The following is a 23,012-nucleotide window of genomic DNA, read 5'->3' as shown; positions in this document are numbered from 1 at the left end:
TGTATGTAAGCTAGGGCATGATTTAATGGTTGCTTCTGTCCATAAGTGACATAGATGCCAGACCTGGGATTTTCAGCTTCACATCCTCTGGTCTAGGTTACACTTGAATAGGGTTAGGGAAGGGCTCTACTTCACAAAGATGGAAAGTCTATTCCACAGAATGGGAATTTTCTGAGATACATATCCGTTCCTCTAACATGCCCTATTTATGTTGCAAGCAAAGTTTAGGTCCTTAGATCTCATAGTTCTGATGTTGTTTATTCTGTGGATATGCAAGGTCCATCAGAGTGGGATCTAAAAATGCTTTGTATATCAGGCATAGATCACCTCTCAGCAGTCTGCAGGAAACAGAGTATAGAGTTAGGGGTCTGACGCAACCTGTATAATACATTTTGTTTATGCCCTGTATTCATTTAGTGAGGAACATCTGTGAACATTCCAGTTGTTGCATGTGTCTGGTCAGGTACATACCAAAGGGAGTGTTATATTCAATGATCGATTTGATGAGGGCTGAATATAGTGGTAGAATGACATCCCTGGATCTAGCTGCTATGAGCTTTTTTGTAAGTTGAGTGACCTAGAATGATTTTGCTACTACCTTAGATATATGCCAGTCAAAAGCCAGGTTATAATCAACATGTGTGCGTCCCCAAATCCCTAACTACTAGGTTTACTCTTAGGGATATTTTATCAATGAGGTAGTTTCCCTGAGTGACCAACTTGTTAAAATGTACTATTATGCAGTTCAAACTTGCTGATCAAGTTTGCAGATGATTGCAAACCTAGGATTCTATGACTGTTCCTACTTTGCAATCATCTGCAAACTTGGTCAGCCAGAGGCACTTGATTTTGGCCTTGACTTCTAATAAGTAGATGCCAAAGAGGAGCAGACACAGCACAGGTCCCTGAGGGACACCACTAGTGATCAACCTGCCCCTACTTCTGTTAGTGTGAATAGTGATGTACGGAAGTGCATTACCTGCCCCTAGTTCTGGTAGTGTGAATAGTGATGCACAGAAGTGCATTACCTGCCCCTAGTTCTGTTAGTGTGAATAGTGATGCACAGAAGTGCATTACCTGCCCCTAGTTCTGTTAGTGTGAATAGTGATGCACAGAAGTGCATTACCTGCCCCTAGTTCTGTTAGTGTGAATAGTGATGCACAGAAGTGCATTACCTGCCCCTAGTTCTGTTAGTGTGAATAGTGATGTATGGAAGTGCATTACCTGCCCCTAGTTCTGTTAGTGTGAATAGTGATGTACAGAAGTGCATCAAACTATTCGTGGTTGGATGATGACACACACTGTATGCCACGTACCTTCCAAGTAGTCTCTAGCAGCTCAAAGTTGCTCTAAACTGCCCAGAGTAGCCCATAACTGCTTTGCACTGCCCAAAATAGTCCATAGCTGGTCTATACTACCCAAAGTAGCCCATAGCTGCTCTGCACTTCCCATAATAGCCCATAGTTGCCACATAGCTCATAATTTACAACAGCTTAGTGATTCTGCGCTGTCCATTGTCACAATTACAGCTTAACCCAAATTACTTCATTTACTTTATTTAGTCAGATGGTGCACCGCTGTCATCCAAACCTAATTTGCCTCATTTAGTTCATATAATAACAGGCAGTGTATCCCTTCTAACTAAACCTAATTTACCATATTTCATTCCTACAATTATGCAATGTAAATCCTCCATAAGAAAACTTACAGAGCTACATTCCTCCACAGTTTTGTCCATTAATTATCTCATTAACTATCTATAGTACTCAGTGTAGTCCTAATTAATTCTCAAAATATCTGGATCAAGATGGAAGGCCAGCCTGCTTGTTTCCCTTCTGTTGCCTGCCTCATAACAGTTGGTATCCTTAAGCAGTGTAGCAAATGCCTCATTTTCAATGATAACAACCTCTTACTTAACACTAGAAACTCTGTTTGTGAGAGATGGAAGTATTTAACAAAATATGGAGGTCTCACTCTCATGGAAAAACGCAAACTGTGAGCAACACACACACGCACACACGCGCACACATGCACACACACACGCACATACACACACACACACACACACTCACACACACACACACACACACACACACACACACACACACACACACACACACACACACACACACACACACACACACACACACACACACTACACTCTACCCCAGCCCACATTAAAATGTCTTATGCTGAGGCTATAAACAAACCCTCACCAAAGCCTCCTAAACCCATGAATATTAGGTCTCAGTGAAATTCCAGCATGATATCACTTTCTAGCACACATTCAACAAAGAGTCACCAAGACTAAAATAATCTCAAATCTAGCACACTAAACCTCTTGACAAACAAAAAATGTTTACGTGATTGGTGACTCTATAGTCAGGCACACTGATTCTGTTCTCAGTAGACTGTGAATGAGATGAGTTGTCTTTCAGGTGCCAACCTCTCTGATATCTCAAGGGGCCTTTAGACCCTTTCACCTAACAAATATGACTACAATATGCAGATGGTCCACGTGAGAGTGAACAATTTGGGATGGAAAACCATGATGGATATGCAGAGAGACATATCAGAACTTTCCAAGCATATTTCAAATGCAGACAAGACTCACGTCCTGAGTGGAATCCTTCCTTCTCCAAGAATGATGCCTAGGTACAAAAGACAGATAATTGGTGTCAGAAACTGGCTAATTAGCTGGTGTTATTCTGGTGGGATCCAGTATGTGTCAGCATGGGACAAGATGCACAACAGTCCTACTTGCTTTTTAAAGTCTGACCCAAACTCTCATTCCATGGTTTCTGTATACTGGCTAAAGCCTTTGTTTCCTTAGTAGTTCTTTTTTTTTCCAAACACCTTTATTGAATTATCACTTGTGACATAGGCAAACTTACATTCATATAAAGGTAATCACACTATAATTAACATAAACATTTTACTTCACATATATTGCTATATATCATATAACCTAAGCAACATTACATAAATTATCCAATTTCTGCCTTTTTTAAAACTTTTTTGGCAGAATCCAGCTAATGGACTTCCCAGCATAAACAATATATCAAATGTAGAACAGGATCACATTAAAGTGACTGTTCAAAACCAGAAGTCTCGACAACAAACTGCCAAATCTTGAGGCTTCCCTGCATTTGGAATGCATCTATAACTGTAATTACTGCCACTTGGTTTAGGTGCTCAGAAATCACTAACTCCATGTCTAGGTTTTTTGCCAACCATGGATTCAGATCTGGTAGCATATCCATATGTGTTTGAGACAATATCACCTCTAGACAGATTACCCAAGACCCATAAATTGAACACATTGAGCTCCAAATCACACTACACAGGACCAACTATCAGTTCATAGCTTGTTACAGGACACCATTGATGTCCCTGAAAATCATGTAAATATAGGTTTATAGGTTCATAGGTTTATACTCAGCTAATGACCACTAGGACCTTAATAAGCCTAGCCATGTAACCCAAATGTATTCCATGAATTGTTGTGCCCTAGAGGTTATCCTAAGGGGTGTATGTAAGCTAGGGCATGATTTAATGGTTGCTTCTGTCCATAAGTGACATAGATGCCAGACCTGGGGTTTTCAGCTTCACATCCTCTGGTCTAGGTTACACTTGAATAGGGTTAGGGAAGGGCTCTACTTCACAAAGATGGAAAGTCTATTCCACAGAATGGGAATTTTCTGAGATACATATCTGTTCCTCTAACATGCCCTATTTATGTTGCAAGCAAAGTTTAGGTCCTTAGATCTCATAGTTCTGATGTTGTTTATTCTGTGGATATGCAAGGTCCATCAGAGTGGGATCTAAAAATGCTTTGTATATCAGGCATAGATCACCTCTCAGCAGTCTGCAGGAAACAGAGTATAGAGTTAGGGGTCTGACGCAACCTGTATAAGACATTTTGTTTATGCCCTGTATTCATTTAGTGAGGAACATCTGTGAACATTCCAGTTGTTGCATGTGTCTGGTCAGGTACATACCAAAGGGAGTGTTATATTCAATGATCGATCTGATGAGGGCTGAATATAGTGGTAGAATGACATCCCTGGATCTAGCTGCTATGAGCTTTCTTGTAAGTTGAGTGACCTAGAATGATTTTGTTGCTACCTTAGATATATGCCAGTCAAAAGCCAGGTTATAATCAACATGTGTGTGTCCCCAAATCCCTAACTACTAGGTTTACTCTTAGGGGTATTTTATCAATGAGGTAGTTTCCCTGAGTGACCAACTTGTTAAAATGTACTATTATGCAGTTCAAACTTGCTGATCAAGTTTGCAGATGATTGCAAACCTAGGATTCTATGACTGCTCCTACTTTGCAATCATCTGCAAACTTGGTCAGCCAGAGGCACTTGATTTTGGCCTTGACTTCTAATAAGTAGATGCCAAAGAGGAGCAGACACAGCACAGGTCCCTGAGGGACACCACTAGTGATCAACCTCTTTGTGGAGATAGTCATTCTAATCCCAACTTACTGCATCCTGTCTGTGAGCCAGCTGGCTATCCAGTATGTCACATAGGGGTTTATGCCCAATTCTTTGAGTTTGTTTATAATGCCTGAGTGGGGTATTATATCAAATGCCTTAACCGGGTCAAAGTAGGAGGTATGCGCCATTTTGTCCACATACATTCCTTTAGTGACCTTCTCAAAGAAGTTCTCTAGGTTCAGTAAGCGTGACCTGCCTTTGATGAAACCAAACTGGGTGAGGTTCAGTGTCTGAAGGTTTCCTATGCCATTGTTAATCATTTTCTTTAAAATTCTTTCCATTGCTTTAATATGTTTGTAGTTTCCCAGGATCTGCTGAGGGTCTACACTTCTGTAGAGGGATGACAGATGCAGTCTTCCATTCACATGGCACAAAGCCTGTTTGGAGACTATAGTTAAATAGTGACTCCAGTGGCCCTGGTAGATCATATTTTAGGCTATTTACTCCTGGGAAGCTATCTTTATATTAAAAACTGGCATTCTTGGACTTAATTAGCCTTCTTAATGTCTATTTAGTTTGATGAGAGTGTTTTTATATTTTAGGGTGTTACTCTTCCTAATTTTAGCAATGACTTTTTTTCTTAATTTTAGATTCCACCAGGGTGGTTTGTTTTTAATGTTTGTTTTGGGCTTACTTCTGGTAGGTGCAGCAGTCTGGATACACCCACTGACATAGGTGTACAGAGTTTTGTGAACAATTTCATGTAGACTGCTGTGTTGTCTGAATTTGGAAGGGCTTGCAATGTTTAGAGGTTATCCCATACTCAAAGTTTGCCTTGGAATAGTTCCTAACTGTTACAGGGTTAACTGGGTTGTTGATATGATTTTTATTACGAAGGAAACTGTTTTGTGATCTGACTTTACCAGAGAGGACGCAGTACTGGGGGAAAGGGTACACCATTCTCCCATATTTGTGAGTACCAGGTCCAATACGTTTCTACCTCTAATGGGCTAATATCTGATCTAGTGTGATTATGTTTATAAAATCCAGGAATCTCTGAGCTGCAAATTTGGGGTCATGTGGAATTCTTAGTCTATAGAGGGATAACTAATGGCCCCCATAAGTAAGGCATTTGGCTGAATGATGAGGGTCTCCAGTATGTCTAAGTATGAGCTATGGCTTTCCTGGGACATAGATGGTGACCTATATCTTGATAGGATATGGTATGGGACTTTGTCTGCAGTTATCTATACCAAAGAGGAGTAGAACACCTTTTGCTTTGTTTTTTTTCACTGCTTTCTGGCAGCCTAGAGGAATTTGTTAAATCCACCCAGTGGGGAAGCGAAACTATTTAAGCATCTCTGCTCTCCAGCAGACATTTTGTGTCTCATGTTGATGCAAAGATGCAAAGACGTGCTTTGTGTGAATGATTTCAGTCATTAGAGAGAGTCACGGAGGTAAGGGAAAACTTTTCTTCTCTCTTTTACATGGAGTATATATAATTTTATAATGGACTCTTTGAATTCTTATGTGTTTCAGGATTTGATTAAACCAAATTACTTAGTAGAATGTAATTTTTGTAGAACTGACATGAGAAAAAAAAGAACTCCTTGAAAGTATGATTCTTGCATATTACAATATTTGTCAGTGTCACTAAGGAAAGGTCATTGCTTCAGTAAAGGAATTTGTTAATTGACTGATCAACAGAAATTAGTTTGTTAAAGGTTAAGCAAAAATTATGCTGTGAACAGTTAGTGTCCTTACCACCTATTAAATAAACTTGCATTAAAAAAAGGGTTAAAAAGGAAATGCCTGTTTTTAAGAAGAATAGAGGTAAATGTTTGAAGAAATGTAATAATACTTCTTGCATTATGAATTTAGGCAAGGATGGAGAGTGTACAGAAAATTCTGATTGTTAATCACAGAGGGTAACTAGAATTGAATCACACTTCTGTTTGTGTTTCTAGTGAAACCTCATGTAATGAGGTAAATATCTAGTTAAATAGAAATATTAGAAATAATTTTGAGAATATAGTAAGTACTTATATCCAGAGGTAGTGATAGTGTTTCCAATTGATAAGAAAATGGCTGTAGACACTGTAGAAAATATCACTGAAATGGATAAGACACAAGTTCATATTCTTGTTTGGAACTCTCGAATTATATTGTTGTTGCAGAACCACGATCTGAGATTGAACCTTGTGGTCGACTTGAGGACTTAGGAAATTTATTAAATAAGAATATGACATTAAGGAAAAGAAATACAGACTATGAGAAGGAAAGATAATGTGGCAATTTGCACAATGTTTTAAGTTATAAGAATTTTCAATCAGGACAAGGTATTGAAACTTCATTAACAAGTGAAGAGGTCATTAAGAATGTAATACATTTGGCAAATATAGAGTGTTTAGGAGAGTTGACTCACTTACAGAAATAATACGAGAACTCAAACAATGAAATTGTCACATGAAATAATGAAGTTTTAGTATTGGCTGATTCTATGTTGAAATATGAAGACAGTGAAATTTGTAAAGAACACACAAGCTTAATTACTGTATCAACACTACCAGATTTGTAATCAGGAGATGTAAAAAACATAGTGATAAAATTGACTACAGTACAATCAAAATATAAGGTACTTGTAATTTGTGTTGATGTTAATGATTTAACCACATGAAAAATACAATTGAATAGCTTGAGACACGTGAGGTTAAATTTGTATTGTGTGAGATTTTACCACCAATGTCCTTTACTGATTACATGCTTACTAAGGCACACTTGTTTAACAATTGGTTGTAATACATTTCTGTGATATGTCAAGTAAGTTTCATTAATGACAGGAGGATTGCATCCATGATTATAGAATGTTTGCCAAAGACAAATTACATTTAATTAAGTATGGGACAGCCAATGTGTCAAACATGATAACTGATTATTTAAAAATAGGGACTACAAAAATGTATTATCAACCAGAAGAACTAAGAGACTTAGTTATCCTGAGAAATATTATTTTTATAATGCCCATAGTTTGAGTAATAAATTTAATAAATTTACAGGGATGACATGCCAGGAAAAGTATCAGATTATGGTTATAGTTGAGTCTTGGAATTCTACTCACTTTAATCTTAAGGATTGTAATAAATATGAATGTTTGCATAAAAAAATGTAATGGGGAGTAACATTGTCTGTGCAGAAAAATATTTAATCTAATGTGTATAGTGCATTCCTGAGTTAGAATGTTTGGTTATATATACATATCTCTCTCTAGATATAGATATGAAAGAAGTAGTACAGGGGCACATATAGTGCTGTGTTATTGCACTACAAGTTTGGATAAAAGTGCACATTATGACTATTTAAAAAAATCTATAAATTATTGGAATGTGAGAACATTATATTAGGATATTTTAATTACCCTGGTATTTCTTGACCAGATTTAACTTGTGTAAATCATTTTGAGTATGAATTTATGCTTATGGTACTGGGAAAAGGTATGCATCGACTTATTACAGAAAATACTAGAGGAGACAATATGCTTGATTATGCAATTACTAACAATCCTGCAATATTCCAAGATGTTAAAACAATAATACACCATGACCAGTCAGACCATGGAGCCATAAGATTTAATACTAAGTTTTATGACTGGCATTAGTAAAAACAGGTAAAACTTTAATTTTAGTCAGATCGATTACAGTCTTTAACAAGTAATATTGAAAGTAGGGACTGTAATTGTATTGTTGAATTACAATCTTTGTCTAAAACTTATGATTTCTTCCAGGACATACCTTCCTTAAGTGTCTGTTCAACATCTTGTGGAAAGAATAACAAAGTATCTTATCCTTTATAGTGGAATAGGAATTTATGTAGGTTGCTTAGAAAAAAGAAAAGAAAATAGATATCCTTCCAGTAGGAGTAAGAAAATTTACATTTGCACTTGTAAAGATTTAAAACTTAGGATAACAGAAACAAAAATTAAAAATGAACATAGGTTGATTTATGATACAACAAATAAAAAAATATTTTTACAAATATATCAACTCTATGAAGAAAAGTCCTGAGACTCCTAGTAAATTTAAAATAAAACAGTGTTCTCAGTGATTCAAGTATTTTTTTAAATGAATTTAATTTTACTTCTAATTTTAATGTTAGGACTTTTAATAGAACTGATTGTTGTCATTGAGAATTATATAGTATGTGCCCTGTAATTGCAAAACAATTATTTTTACAGTCTCTTAATAAAATTAAAAATATGTCCTCTATTGGACCAGAATTAATCTAAGGAATATTAGTAAATAACATTAAGACAACTTTATGTCATATTTTGTATATATTCTGAAAACAAATTTTTATATGAAAAGGTGGAAAATAAATTTCTCATATAACCCCAATTCACAAGAAAGGAACAACAAACCAAGTTGAAAATTATAGGCATATATGTTTGACATCTATATTGTGTAGATGTTTTGATATATGTATAATTGAACTATTGAGAATAACTGGAACAGATTTCTCTTTGACTGACATGGAATAGCATAGTTTTATTAAAGGTCAATCAACCTTAACAAACTTAATTATTGTCACTTGTCTGGTCAGGATAAAGCAGACGAACATATGTGGATTCTGTTCAAGCAGTTTTATTATGTACAAACACATCGGGATTGAGGCTTAATAACTTTAACTTAGATAAACTTATAAACAAACTAGCTATTTCACTCTTACATGCTCACTCTCTGGCTGCACTATCAAAATGGCACTGAAGCTAGCACATGCTTGCTATTTATATGCATGTGCTGTCCTTGAAATGCTTCTTAAAGGTACAACACACATACACTATTCTACATCCTCCCTCTCTGAGAAATAGTCATGCATTACTGATGACATCAATTGACATGCAATTAATACAAAATAATTATTTGTCATGCATTTGACAATTATGTTCAGGTTGCTCTGCATTTCACACTAGGTCTAGAAATATTAAGAAATTATGTGACATAGAAATTAGAACTAGGCCTAGTAAGTGGGATGGCCTCTGCTGAATGTTCAACTTTGGGGACATCAGGAACATCATCAAGAATGGAAGTAGAAGATGAGACAAATTCTGCAACAGGAACATTGTCTGGATTTCTCTGAGATCTAGAGTCTGTATCACAGGAACAATGCTGCAATTTTGATTCTGATATAGGAAGAAGACATTTGCAAATTCTCCTGTACTCCACACCCTTAGATTCTACGAAGTAGGATCTTGGCTCAGCACATATACCTGTTATTTGACCAATCTGGTCGAAATCTTTTGCCGTTTGTATTCTCACTGGCTCTCCTTCTTTCACTCGATGAAGAAATCTGCTCGATTTATTATAGCTGGACTTCTTGAAAGAATGCTTTCTGAATAGTTGGGCTTTGATTGTTCTGTTGTTCTTAGCTTTAGGCCTCAACAAACTGGAACTGATAGGCAATTTTGATCTGGTTTGCCTAGATAGAAGTCTCTGAGCAGGTGAGCCAGATATATCGTCACTGGGTATGTTTCTGAGATCAAGTTCAAAAAGACATTGGTATTATCATGCTTTGACGTCTCTAGTAATTGCTTTGCACTCCGCACTGCATGTTCAGCTAGTCCATTTGACTGTGGGTATTCTGGACTGCTAGTAACACATACAAAGTCCCATTCTTTTGTAAATTTCTGAAATACTAACTGGTAAATTGGGTACCAGTGTTAGAAACAACTTTGTGTGGACTACCATGGACTGAGAAATGACATTTCAACTTGGTGATAACAGCAGTGGATGTTAGGTTAGGTAGTAGATCAATCTCAAACCAGTTCAAATAAGAGTCTGCCAACACTAAGTAATGCTGATTGTTCCACTCAAATGCATAAGTGTCTACTGTTGACCATGGTAGTTCAGAACTTGAGTTAGCTGAAGTGGTCTAGAGAAGGCCAAAATACTAGTCCTCTCACCTTTTTTTTTGGTAGATTCAGAACATGGGTGACCGCTATGCAAAATCTGGATATATACACACTGTAAGGAAGCAGGGACAATAATTATAGATCTTTGAAAATAGTGCCATCTTCCATCAACATCTCATCTATGTAAGGAAAATAAGTTTGTAATTCAGGCGGTACACTAAATTGATTTGATGGCCATTCAACATTAATTTAGTGGTTGAGCTTTTGCAAACCTGGATCAGTCTTTGTATGATCTCTCAGTTCTTCAAGTCTTGTGGTGCAAAAATTACGCACTTCCATGACATCAAAGTCAAAATTCTCAGTATTAAGTTGTGCTGTTGTATTTCTGGGTGATGCACATAAGGTATCAGCCAGATAAAGAAATTTGCCTTTTGTATTGACCATTTTGAAGTTGTACTTTTGCAATTTGAGCATCATTCTTTGTAATCTTGCTGGAGCTGACTGCATAGGCTTCTTTAAAATATTAACTAGAGGTTGCTGATCAGATTCAATCTGAATATCTTGACCATAAATATAATCATGAAACTTTGAATATGCAAATGCTATTGCCAAAAGTTCTTTCTCAGTTTGAGCATATTGCATTTCAGTTTGGGTAAGATTTCTAGATGCATAGCTACTGGTTTGCCTTCTTGAAGAATAACTGCACCAAGACCAAATTCTGAAGCCTCACAGGAAAGAGTTATTGGTTTATTGACATCATAGTATCTTAATGTAGGTGGAGTGGCAATTTTCTGTTTAAGGTCTTTAAATGTTCTTTGGTGCTGTTCCAGCCATGACCATGTAACATTTTTGTGCATCAGCTCTCTCAAAGGTGCTGTCAACTCACTGAAGTCTGCCATAAACTTGCCTAAATAGTTTACCATGCCAAGAAAATGTTGTAGAGCTTGAATATTATCTGGTGCTGACATCTCTAGAATGGCTGCTTGCTTGGATGGGTCTGGTCAGAAATCAGCGCTAGTAAACAAATTACCTACATATGTAACATCTGGTAGTCTGAATTTGCACTTTAGAGGATTAAGCTTTAAGTTCACTTCATGTGCTCTGTCTAGAGCTTTCGTAAGGTTTCTGTCATGCTCTGTTTCACCATTGCCTCCAACCAACAATCATCTACTATTATGGCACAAGGATAACCTAAAAAAAATTGCTCCATTGCAGGCTGAAAGACTTCACTTGCAGAATTTATTCCAAATGGCATCCTGAGGAATCTATATCTTCCAAGTGGGATACTGAAAGTAGTCAGCAATGAAGATTTGTGATCAAGCATCAGTTGCCAAAATGAACTTTTTGCATCCAAGACAGAAAAAACAGCGGCATTCGGTATTAGGGCTGTGACTTCCTCAATTGTACGCATAGGATGATGAGGTATTTTTAATGCTATGTTCAAATCTCTTGGGTCAATGCATATTCTGATGTCATCTGAGCCTTTCTTGTGGGCTGCTACCATGGATAACACCCATTCAGTTGGTTCTGTAACTGGACAAATTACACCTTGCTGCACCATGTTATCTAACTGAGTTTTGACTTTATCTTGCATAGCTATTGGAACTTTTCTTGCCAGTCTGAGCATTGGACTGACCTCTAGGTCTAACTTCATAGAATACGCATCTGGATGTTTGCCTAACTTGTCATCGAAAACATCAGCATACTCTGAAAAAGTAGCTTCAGTAAAATTGGAATGAGGACGTGTTTATATGATGAACTTCTTTGGTGAAGGAAAGCAAATTCATTCTCACACTGTCTCTGAGACCCAACAATGACCACACCGGTCTTCGGACTACATAGAATAATAAACTGTACTAGTTCCTAGACAAATATCATGAAAGCACTACTGAGCCTTCATTTTAAATTTCTTCACTTCCATAAGCAACACGTTTTGCACAATTGGCCACATTAAGTTGCTCACCAGCTCTCACCTTAGCAAATGTGTCAGCTGACATAACATTGCACTTTAAACCAGTGTCTACTTTGAACCCATTGGATTTAACATTGATCTGCACAGTACAAAACACTTCATTCTTTGCCAACAAATTTTCTGCATCAACCTTTACACCAATTAGTGATATACTATCTACATAGAAAGTAGGGCTGCAGCTCTCTATATGATCAGCCTGCTTTTTTAAATGACCCTATTTTTTTCTGTGTGAGATTTACTTGATTTGCAAAACTTTTGAAAATGGTTCCATTTTTTACACTGGTGGCATTGCTGACCATATGCTAAGCACTTTTCTCTTTTAGACTCATGATTAGCACCACAATTGCGACAGTTAACAATAAAGCTTGATTTGGGTTTTACTGACTCAACTCTGTACTGCACTGAGCATGTACTTTTCACTGAACTAGTCTTAGAACTTGCTGGAAAACTATGGGTTTTACCTGCCACACTCACAGGGGTTACAACTGCCATGTGCTTAGGCCTGCTTCTGCTAGCTACATGTTGCATGCTGTCTACATTTGCTCTGGTGCCTCCTGAAACCATGCTCTTATCACTTGCAATCATACTTGTGTACCTTTCTGTAACTTCATGGATTTGACAACTCTCAATAGCTTTGCTCAGCATTAAATCACTGTCATGACACAAAATCTTTCTCACTGCAGCACTATTAATAGCACACACAAGCTTGGCCTTTATTAATTGATCTTTTAAGTCACCAAACCTGCATGTTTTAGCTTTGTTCCTCAGGTCAGTAATATAAGCTGTAAAAGTTTCCCCTTGCTTTTGATCTTTTATGTAAAACAAATGCGTCTCTAAAGTAATACTTGTCTGGGGGTTGCACATTTCCCTGAATTTGCATTTCAAACACTTGGGATCTTCCCTTTATTCAGCCTGTACAACAATATGATGGTTTCCCACTCTCCTTCGTATACTGCTGGTGCATATACAAATGAACACTCTTTCAATGGCCTGTGGACCCAGCTAGGTTTAGCAAAATGAATGCCCTGGTGCATATATCTTTATCAGAATAAGCTGCTTGTATAAAAATATAGTACTCTTGCTCAAATATTCTTCAATTCTCTGCAATATTCTGATCAAATACAAGTGGACCTGATCTGCTAAATGCCTCTGCCATGTTAACACTCACCAGTGAAGGCTTTTGCAAGTACGCATGAACACACACATAAACATATGCCAAAATGTTATGCCAGTACTTGTAAATATGCTTAATAACACAACAAGCCTCTGAATAACTGAACTTTGCAAAATAAGTCTCCCAGGGACAAGAATACTCTTGAAATTACTGTGCTGTAAGAAATCACTTCTTATCAGTGTAAGAAACATTTCAAAATAACTGTACTGTGTAAATAAATTGGGCAGAAGAAGCTCAGAATAAAAAAACATTTCAAAGTAATTCCACTTTGCGAATAAACAGTACACTGAAACTTTCACCAAATGGCTGTACTTTGCTAAATAACTCTTTACAGTGCAAGAAACACTCTGTAATGGTGGCACTCTGCGAATAGATACACCAGCACAAGAAGCTTTTCAAAATGGCTCTATTTTGACTGTAATTTATGCAATAGTTGCACTTTACACACAATAAACTCTTCAGAATAAATGCACAGTAGTAAGCGCACACTGTAAGCATTTTTACACACTTTGGGATACTTCAAATAACTCTTGTTATGCCCTGAATAGCTTCAATCAATGTGAAATAGTAGTTTATACCAAAACACAGTACTTTGCCAAAAACATGCGGTCGTCTTGCTTTATTTATGCTTAAAACTAGCTATCACATTCATACATGCTCAATCTCTGGCTACATTCTCAAACTGGCACTGAAGTTAGTACATGCTTGCTATTTATATGCATGTGCTGTCCTAGAAACACTTCTTAAAGGTACAACACACACACACACACACACACACACACACACACACACGCACACACGCACACACACACACACACACACACACACACACACACACACACACACACACACACACACACACACACACACACACACACACACACACACACACACAATTCTACAATTAATTTCTATGATGTAGTTATTGAAACCTTGGAATTAAGTCTATAACCTGGGGTTATATTTTTAGATCTTTCTAAGGTTTTTAATAGCCTATCATTTGAGGTGATAAAATATCTCTTATAAAATTAAGAGTTAATGAATATGTAGTGAAATGGATTATGAACTGGATTTGTAACAGGGTACAACATGTGAAATTTAGAGGTGCATTATCTAAAGCTATTTTAGTACAATCTGGAGTACCTCAGGGCTCTGTATTAGGACCGATACTTTTTAATATTGCCTTACAATAGCTAAGAATAAAGCATTTTGGTTATATAAATATGTGGACAATTGCAAAATCAGTTTTTTTATGCAAGGAAAGAAATATTATCTGGCATTAAATTCCTATATGAAAATATAGTCTGATTGGTCAACTTCAACTTCAAGTACAAAAATGTAATATATATTTTAAGAATAATTTAATACATCATCCAATTTATTTATCTACACTACCTTTAAAGGAAATAGACTATTATACAGATTTAGAAATTATGATTTTGTCAAATTTATCCTTTGAAGAGCATTGCAGCATGATCTGTAATAAAGCAATGAGAAAATTTGGATATCTTTTAAGAACTAACACAAGATGAACAGTGTTTAACTACTTTATTCAAATCTTTTATTAGACCAATATTAGAATATAATGACGCTTTTTGTATATATGTGAGGGGACAAATAAAAAATATAGAGGATGTACAGAGGAAATTCACTAAAAAGATAACTTCTGATAAGAGCTTGGATTATGAGAATAGATGTAGGAGGTTAAAGCTTTATTTAATTGGTTATAGATTGATAACAGAGAAGCTTATACTTGCATTTAATATTTCATCAACCTGTTTTGCAAGCAGTGTTTAATATGAAGATTTTTACATGTGATATAATATAATAGCATAGTAATGTAATTTTTCAAACAATTTTGTAAAACAAAGAAAAACACTCTTAGTTGCAAATGCTATGGTCAGGTTATGGAATAGCATTCCCATTAATATTTGTCTAGGTAGTAAGTTAAAAATGTTTAAGAAGTCTTTAGATAATTGGATGGAAGAAAGAGTGTATATATTCCATAGTTGAATGAATCATTCTTCCCAGATGGCCTTCAGGCCTGAGCTCTGTAAATAGCACTTATAAACTTATCAGCATATCTGTACATGGAGAAACTGCTGCATGTTGTCCTGTTCAACCAGCCTAGAGGTATGCTTTTTGTTGAGGTAAATAGAGACACCTCCACCTTAAGTCCCTGCTCTAAATGTGTGGAAGGCACTGAAGCCTTGTACTACTGAGAAACTCTCTGAGGCTTTAAAATGTGTCTCAGTAATTGCACAGATGTCTTGGAGGGAGTGGAGCTTCTTGTTTAAAATCCTGATACTGAGCAGTAACACCTTTAGATTCCCCTGGGATGATTTTGTTATGTCAAAAGGTTTGTCAATTTGGCATTGCCTAAAAAAGCCCTATAGGGTAGTACAATGTTTTAGCCAATATTTGAAAGCCTAGAGGAGATAATTGCAGATTATCCATGGCAAAGCAACATGGTTTGCTAACTATATCCTCCCATGCTGACAAATTGTATTCTCTTAGAATGATACCAGAAAGTACGCCGATTATTAAAGTTCATCATCTTTCATTCATATTGTGGCATCGTTCTTGATGAAGATAAAATGCTGTTCATTGCTAGACCCATACCAAACTGTGACACAAAATCTAAGGAGATACATTTCAGGTCATTTACACCTACCTAGGCTCTGCCTGAGTCATACTGTTACCTGTGGTGCAATGACTCGAGTGTGTGCATAATTTGGTGGGTCTTGGCTCCTGATAAGCAGCTGACCATTATTTTCTCTTTGTCCAGCCTCATTAGTGGGGCATCAGTATGTTGCATAATCGAGTCTCGTATGACTGGAGTCCTGGGTAGTGTGTTGACTTGGCTCCATATTGAAATGTAAACACTCAAAATGTCCAAAAATCCAGGAGGAAAGCTAATCTCACAAGTCCTTCTTCTCCTTTAAAATTCTTTTTTGCTGACTGGCAAACCCCTCTGCACCTCTGATGTGGGAGAGAGCGCCTCCACACTCCAAAATATTTATACATTTATATATCAAATCAAAGATTGCCATACCTCAGAGAAAAGGGAATATTCCAGAAAATGACTATCTCAGACTTGGTATGTGTAAATCTGTTTTTTTGGCCATTCAGTCTCCATGTTTTGGGATTTGCTGTATTGGGTCCTGACATTTCAAATGGTTACAGTTTGCTTGCTTTATGGGCCTTGTAGTTGTGGCCCCACTAGGTATGGCTATACGTTGAGAGTTAAGTCTTGCTTTTGTTGAGTGTTTTTGGGTTTGCTGAGGATAATATCTGTACATGGAGCTTCTGGGAGGTCTTTGGGGCTTGGAAAGATTGGATTTAAGTGCATCAGTATAAGTTAGTCTGTGTGTTAGGTACATACTATGTGTGGCGAGTGTAACATGTGTGGTTCTGACAACCTGATTCTTAATCTGAGTGCTTGTATGAGAGAGCTTTGCACCAGTGGCTTTGTGTATATACATCTCAGGAATTTGTTTAAAGTGTTCAGATTTGTAAAGTAATACTTTTTACTGTATTTGGATCTATACAACTAGTACTCATTTTTGTGATTCCTGACTACTGATCTGCTTATTTGTTTATTTAACTGGTTGATTCTGTCATTTAGCAATTGTGTTTTACTGACACTACCACTGCAGCTACGTTGTCTCCATGCTACTATGATGTACTAATACTGCTATTATAACTGTAATGTAAATCTAATTGACTAGTGCTAGAGTTAGAAACAGTATTTACTGGCTTAGCACTACAGTTGTCTCTGCTACTGCTTCAGCTGTGCTGCTGTGTTTATTTTCCTTTTTCTTGTATGCACAGGATAATTGGCTGATAAATGTATTGTGCATGATTTATTAACCTGTTTCCAAACTAAGTTATGGCACTGTGATGTGGTTACTGTTGAAGCACTCTCAGACTGTAGCAGTAGCATCTCTTCTCCTGCTTTATCCACACTATCCTCAGACTTGTATCTTTTACACCCTCCTATCTCCTCATTACTTCCTTTAACCTTTGACCTGTCTTTGTCTCATTCTACTAGCTTCATCCTCTTTTTTTTTTCCTCTCTCTCTTCAGAGCACACTCAAGCAAATCTGCAGTCTGCGGCTACCACTCCACCCATACAGTATAAGAAGGGATCAGTACTGCAAAACTAAACAAGGATATACATTTTGAGCCTCAAGAGCAGGGTCAGTCCACCCAGGCATTCTACTTGTATGTTTTATGAGAGTGAAGCTATTACATTAGCAGTATTTCTTAGTAGTTCTCAGTGTGCTAATAAAACTGACTGTTGTAGCCTTGTGTCCTCACCCCCCCCCCCACTAGTACAGTAATCCTAACTGTCCAATAAACAGTATACATTTAATTCACATCCCTGTGACTAAATTAACCATCAAGCAGCCCTCTCAGTGCTTTCTGCCTTAGTTTGTATCACTTGGAGACCCACCTGTTTATTTGCATCTCTATACATTCCCCTTCATTGCTAATGTATCTCCCTACTCTAATCTGTGCGCAAACTGGTTACTAATCAGCAAGTCAAAGTGAAGACACACTCCCAATCTTAATAAACTTTGCTGTCTCTTCTCTCCTTCACTTTACAGGTAGTTTGAATTCTTACTTACCCCTCTGAGGCCTTCACTGATAGTTTTCCACTGATTGCCTCTCTGGTTTCTTTGCATTCCACCTGGTTTACACCCCTTGTGCTATCTCCCTCCCCCAACGCTAAGTCTATATTAGAATCCTGCTGAGCATAGAGCCATCTTTAAATTTCTAGTCTTCCACCAGGACACAAGTGCTCTTCAGCAATTGCATTCTGCTTGCTGGTAAGCCATTAGACCTCAGGAATTTAATTTAAAGTGTTCAGATTTGTAAAGTCATACTTACTTTTTACTCTTGTCTTGGTAGGCTATGCCCCGCTCCGTTCGCCCTCGCTAATGCTCGGGCTCTCTCTGCTCCCCTGCTCTGCCCCCTGTTTCTTCCCGCCCCCACTACCCCTACATTTATAGTAATCACAGCCACACCCACAGCTCACCCTCACATCACCTCCACCAATCACAGCTCCTCAAGTCAGATCACATTATACCACACCAACTTGTTCCACAAAAAAACACTCCCAATCACTCTTATTCCCATTAGGCATGTTTTATATCACCCACACTACTTACCCATCCACATATAGTGCAACCCTATAATTCCTATTCAGACCCCCACCTAGTACCATCTTAAACTTTATAACCATGACTATCACACAACTAAGTCTAGTCTGTCTTCTCATAATTCTTTATAACATCACAAGTTATCACTGTAGCAATATCCCTAAACTTAGTAGCACAACACTACATTATGCACTCTCATATACAGACACCGCACATTATAATAATATCTGCCCACAATTGTTCAAGAACTACATAACGGACCAATTCAGAACTAAACAGATATGTTCTCATTCCTACTCCAAAAAAACACAATACTTTCTCACACTCCTCACCAAACTCCAACATCTGTATTACCATTTTAACACCAGGCTCACCATAAGTGGGGATATCCACCCCAACCCAGGCCCAAATCCATCTTGTCCAACACAAACTGCTCCAACACAAATGTCAGAACATAGCACCCCCACTATCTTCATCCCAGGGCAAATCAACAACAGCAGCAAAACTAACCATCTTTTAGTGCTAAATATTAATATTAGAAGTATCAAAAATAAAATACCTGAACTCCAGGCCACAATAGCACACTACTCCCCAGACATAGTTGCTTTAACAGAAACCTGGCTAAATAAAAACATAGCTAACTCAGAAATTCTCCCTACCGGCTACAATATCATTAGACAAGACAGACCACTTTGCAAAGGGGGTGGAACTGCCTTACTGTATAAGTCCAACTTAACTGTATGTCAATTACCAAACTCCTACCCCTCCCCCAATAATTGGGACATACTTATCTCAACACTTCAACGTCACCCTAAAAAGGTCATCACCACAATTGTGATCTATATTCCACCTGGTAATACACCTGCTAGCCTTGAAGACTTCTTATCCTGGTGTTCTTTCACATATTCACAAGAAACCCTTATTCTGGGGGATTTCAGCCTAGATTGGTTCACCTGCATATCAGAACCACCAAGTAATCTAATAAATCTCCATGGCTATCAGCAGCTAGTCCAAATTCCAAATAGATGTGATACAAAAATCTAAAAAGGAATCCATCCCTGACTGGGTCCTAACTAACAACCCCACATTGTACCCCCACGCAGGCTGTCTCTCAGACACCTTAAGTGACCACAACATAATATACTTTATATGTAGTAGAACAAGCATATGCAAAACCACTAACTATATATCCACTAGAAACACAAAAAAATTCTCTCCTGAGGTCCTCAATACTTTACTATGTAACTGTGACTGGACCCCCTTAAAAACCTTCCCACTTGACCAGGCTGTAGCATATTTCAACAAAACATTTTTACAACACCTAGACACTGTCGCTCCATTGTGCAAAATCAAGGTTAGAACCTCTACAAACCCTGGCTCAGTAAACAAACCAAACAAATCCTCAAGTCCAGAGACGCTACCTGGCTTTACTCTCAAAAAAACAAAAAAACACAAAGCCTAACTAAGTACCAAGAACTGCACAACCGTGCAAAAAAATGCATTAGGCTGGACAAAAAAAATCCTACTACACATCATTACAAACTATATACCAACACAATCCCCACATATTTTGGAAAAATGTAAACCAGCTACTAAAACCCACCCAAAAGGCTACCCCCAAACCAACCACCCCTGACACTAAAGTTCCCATCGAAACACAATTCAACTCCTACTTTGTGAACTCAATTCTATCCTTAGTATCACAGGACAGTTCCTTCCTCACTATCCCCCCCCAACACAAATGACACTAATACAAGCTTTACCCACAAAACAGTTTCCACCACTTCAATCAAAAGCATGCTCTCCAAACTAAAAACCTCATCAACAGCAGCTGACCTACTCCTCAGCTATTTCTTGAAACTCACAGCAGATGCTATTGCTACTGCAGTCTCCACTCTGATAAACAGATCAGTTGTTGAAAACTACGTGCCCAAACTCTGGAAAATATCTTATGTTACACCCATACATAAAGGCGGGACCTCCACTGAACTTAATAACTACAGACCCATTGCTTTACTCTTCCACCTGGCCAAAATCCTAGAAAAATGCATCCATACCTGGATGCTAAAATATCTCCTAGACAGCAACATCCTGTCACCTACACAGCATGGTTTCAGACCTGCCCATAGTACCACTACAGCCCTCCTCTGCTTCACAGACACAGTAAACCGTCTCAAAAATGAAGGCCTGCAGGTGTCAACTCTTTTTTTGGAGATGTCCAAAGCATTTGACACAGTCTCTCACCAAATCCTGCTAAACAAACTAAACCAGTATCACCTATCAAATTCCACTCTTACCTGGTTCCAAAGCTACTTAACTAACAGATACCAAGCTGTGAAATGGGAAACTTCTCTCCCTTCTCAGCTGCCCATAACTATAGGAGTTCCACAGGGTTCTATCTTAGGACCACTACTATTCACAATCTTCACAAATTACCTCCATACCTCCACACAGCATGTATCTATCATTCAGTATGCAGATGACACTACATCTGTGCTGCACAAAACATTCCCACACTCCTGCAAACAACTCAACTAGCATTCTCTGACGTTGAAAACTCCCTAACCAAAGCCCAACTTATCCTCAATCCAAAGAAAACTCAGCTTATGATTATAACCAGTTCTAACAAAAACACTGATAACAGGCAATTCACTATCTACTCCACAAATGCTACTCCAATTGCTCCAGTGGCACAGGCTAAGCTATTGGGAATAACCATAGACTCCCACCTAAAATTTGATAGTCATCTCAACTTAACTATTAAAAAAGTACATGCCAAACTGGGATCACTTTACCATATCAAACCATTTCTTACCAACAACACAAGATCAGCCATTGCTCGCTCCCAGCTTCTATCCACCCTACTTTATGCATCTCCCATTCTGACAAATCTCAACAAAACTGAACTAAAAAAATGGAAGCATGCTATAACAGAATTGCCCACTTTGCTGCAAATTGCTCATATAGAACTCATCACTCTACTGCTTTGAGAGAGCTCCATTGGCTTGAGCTGCCCAACCTCCTAACCTACAATCAGCTCTGCCTCTGCCATTCTATCTATTACCTCCCCAATAAGTGTCCTGCCCTCAAAAACCTAGTACATCACTCAGCCAAAAGGCCTCTTAGATCATCAAGCAAGCTACAACTAGAAGTCACCAACAGCTACAATAGCTTTGGAGATACACTATATAGTAGTTCAGTGGCTAAAAAATGGAACTATGTCCTCACTAACATCCAAAGCCTCCGTTAAAGACCTCATCAGGCAACATCTCAAGCAAAGTTGGAAGTGCCATGATTGCTAACCAGGCTAGTGAAAGCAGATAAGGTACACATACTAAACCTAGAGTACTTGATTAAGATTGAAAACTATTCTCACTAACACTGGCTAATCTACAATGTATGTACTGTTCAAAAAGCCAAATGCAGTGCTGCTATCAGTTGAGGCAGGAGACAAAGGCTTCTTCAGACTCTTAAAACAATGAATAAAACTGTTTGAATCATTTTTAAACCATCCTTAAGCTTCCTATTGGACATTACAAATTGATAATTTAGAAGGAATACTTCCATCCAAATATACAATTAATGATCAGAATGTCCATGCAAATAAGTAAAAATATGCATATACCCTGATACATTCTAAAAATAAAGCATTGTGCTTGGTCCTATATCATTCTACAATCATTAAAAACATTAAAATCCATAGATAAACAGCAAGTTTATCGCGTTTCAATATCTAGCATCTCTACTAAGATAGTGGTGTGTTGAAAGGCTGTTGTCCAAGATTAAAAAACCTCTTAGATTCCACGTAAAACAAACTGTTTACAAGTTGTAAGTGCCGTGTGCTGTAGGAACTCTGAATGCAATTGAGTACACCCTAACTTCATGCTATGGTAACTCAAATGCGGTGAGCACGTTCTAAGCATCTAAGTACTGAACAACAGAAACAATGTTTAAATTTCTAAGAAAAAAGGTGAGCCTATATTGTCCTGTGCCTAAAATAGACAGTATTTGTAAGCACGATTATGCCCTAGAAGCATATATTGATCACAAAGTGTCACTATTTAAAACAATGAAACATATTAATGAGTACACTTATTAATGAACATGGCAGAGATGGCATTAACTAATACAAAATAAAAAGATAAAACAGATAAATAGTGGAATGCTAGGCGTAACACATAAAAATTGACACAATAAAGCTTGAAATTAGCACAAAGCACACATATAATAATATAACTATTAAAAAGCAAAAAAACAACTACTTCCATGTACATAGTTGGTGCTAAATATAACAGGTCAAATGAAAATGTGAAGAGATGAACAATCCAATACTAAGCCTGTACCT

This window comes from Protopterus annectens, chromosome 13.part0 (assembly GCF_019279795.1).
Source record: "Protopterus annectens isolate FY-2018-M chromosome 13.part0, PAN1.0, whole genome shotgun sequence".
Lineage (NCBI taxonomy): Eukaryota > Metazoa > Chordata > Ceratodontiformes > Protopteridae > Protopterus > Protopterus annectens.
This window is presented reverse-complemented; position numbering follows the sequence as displayed.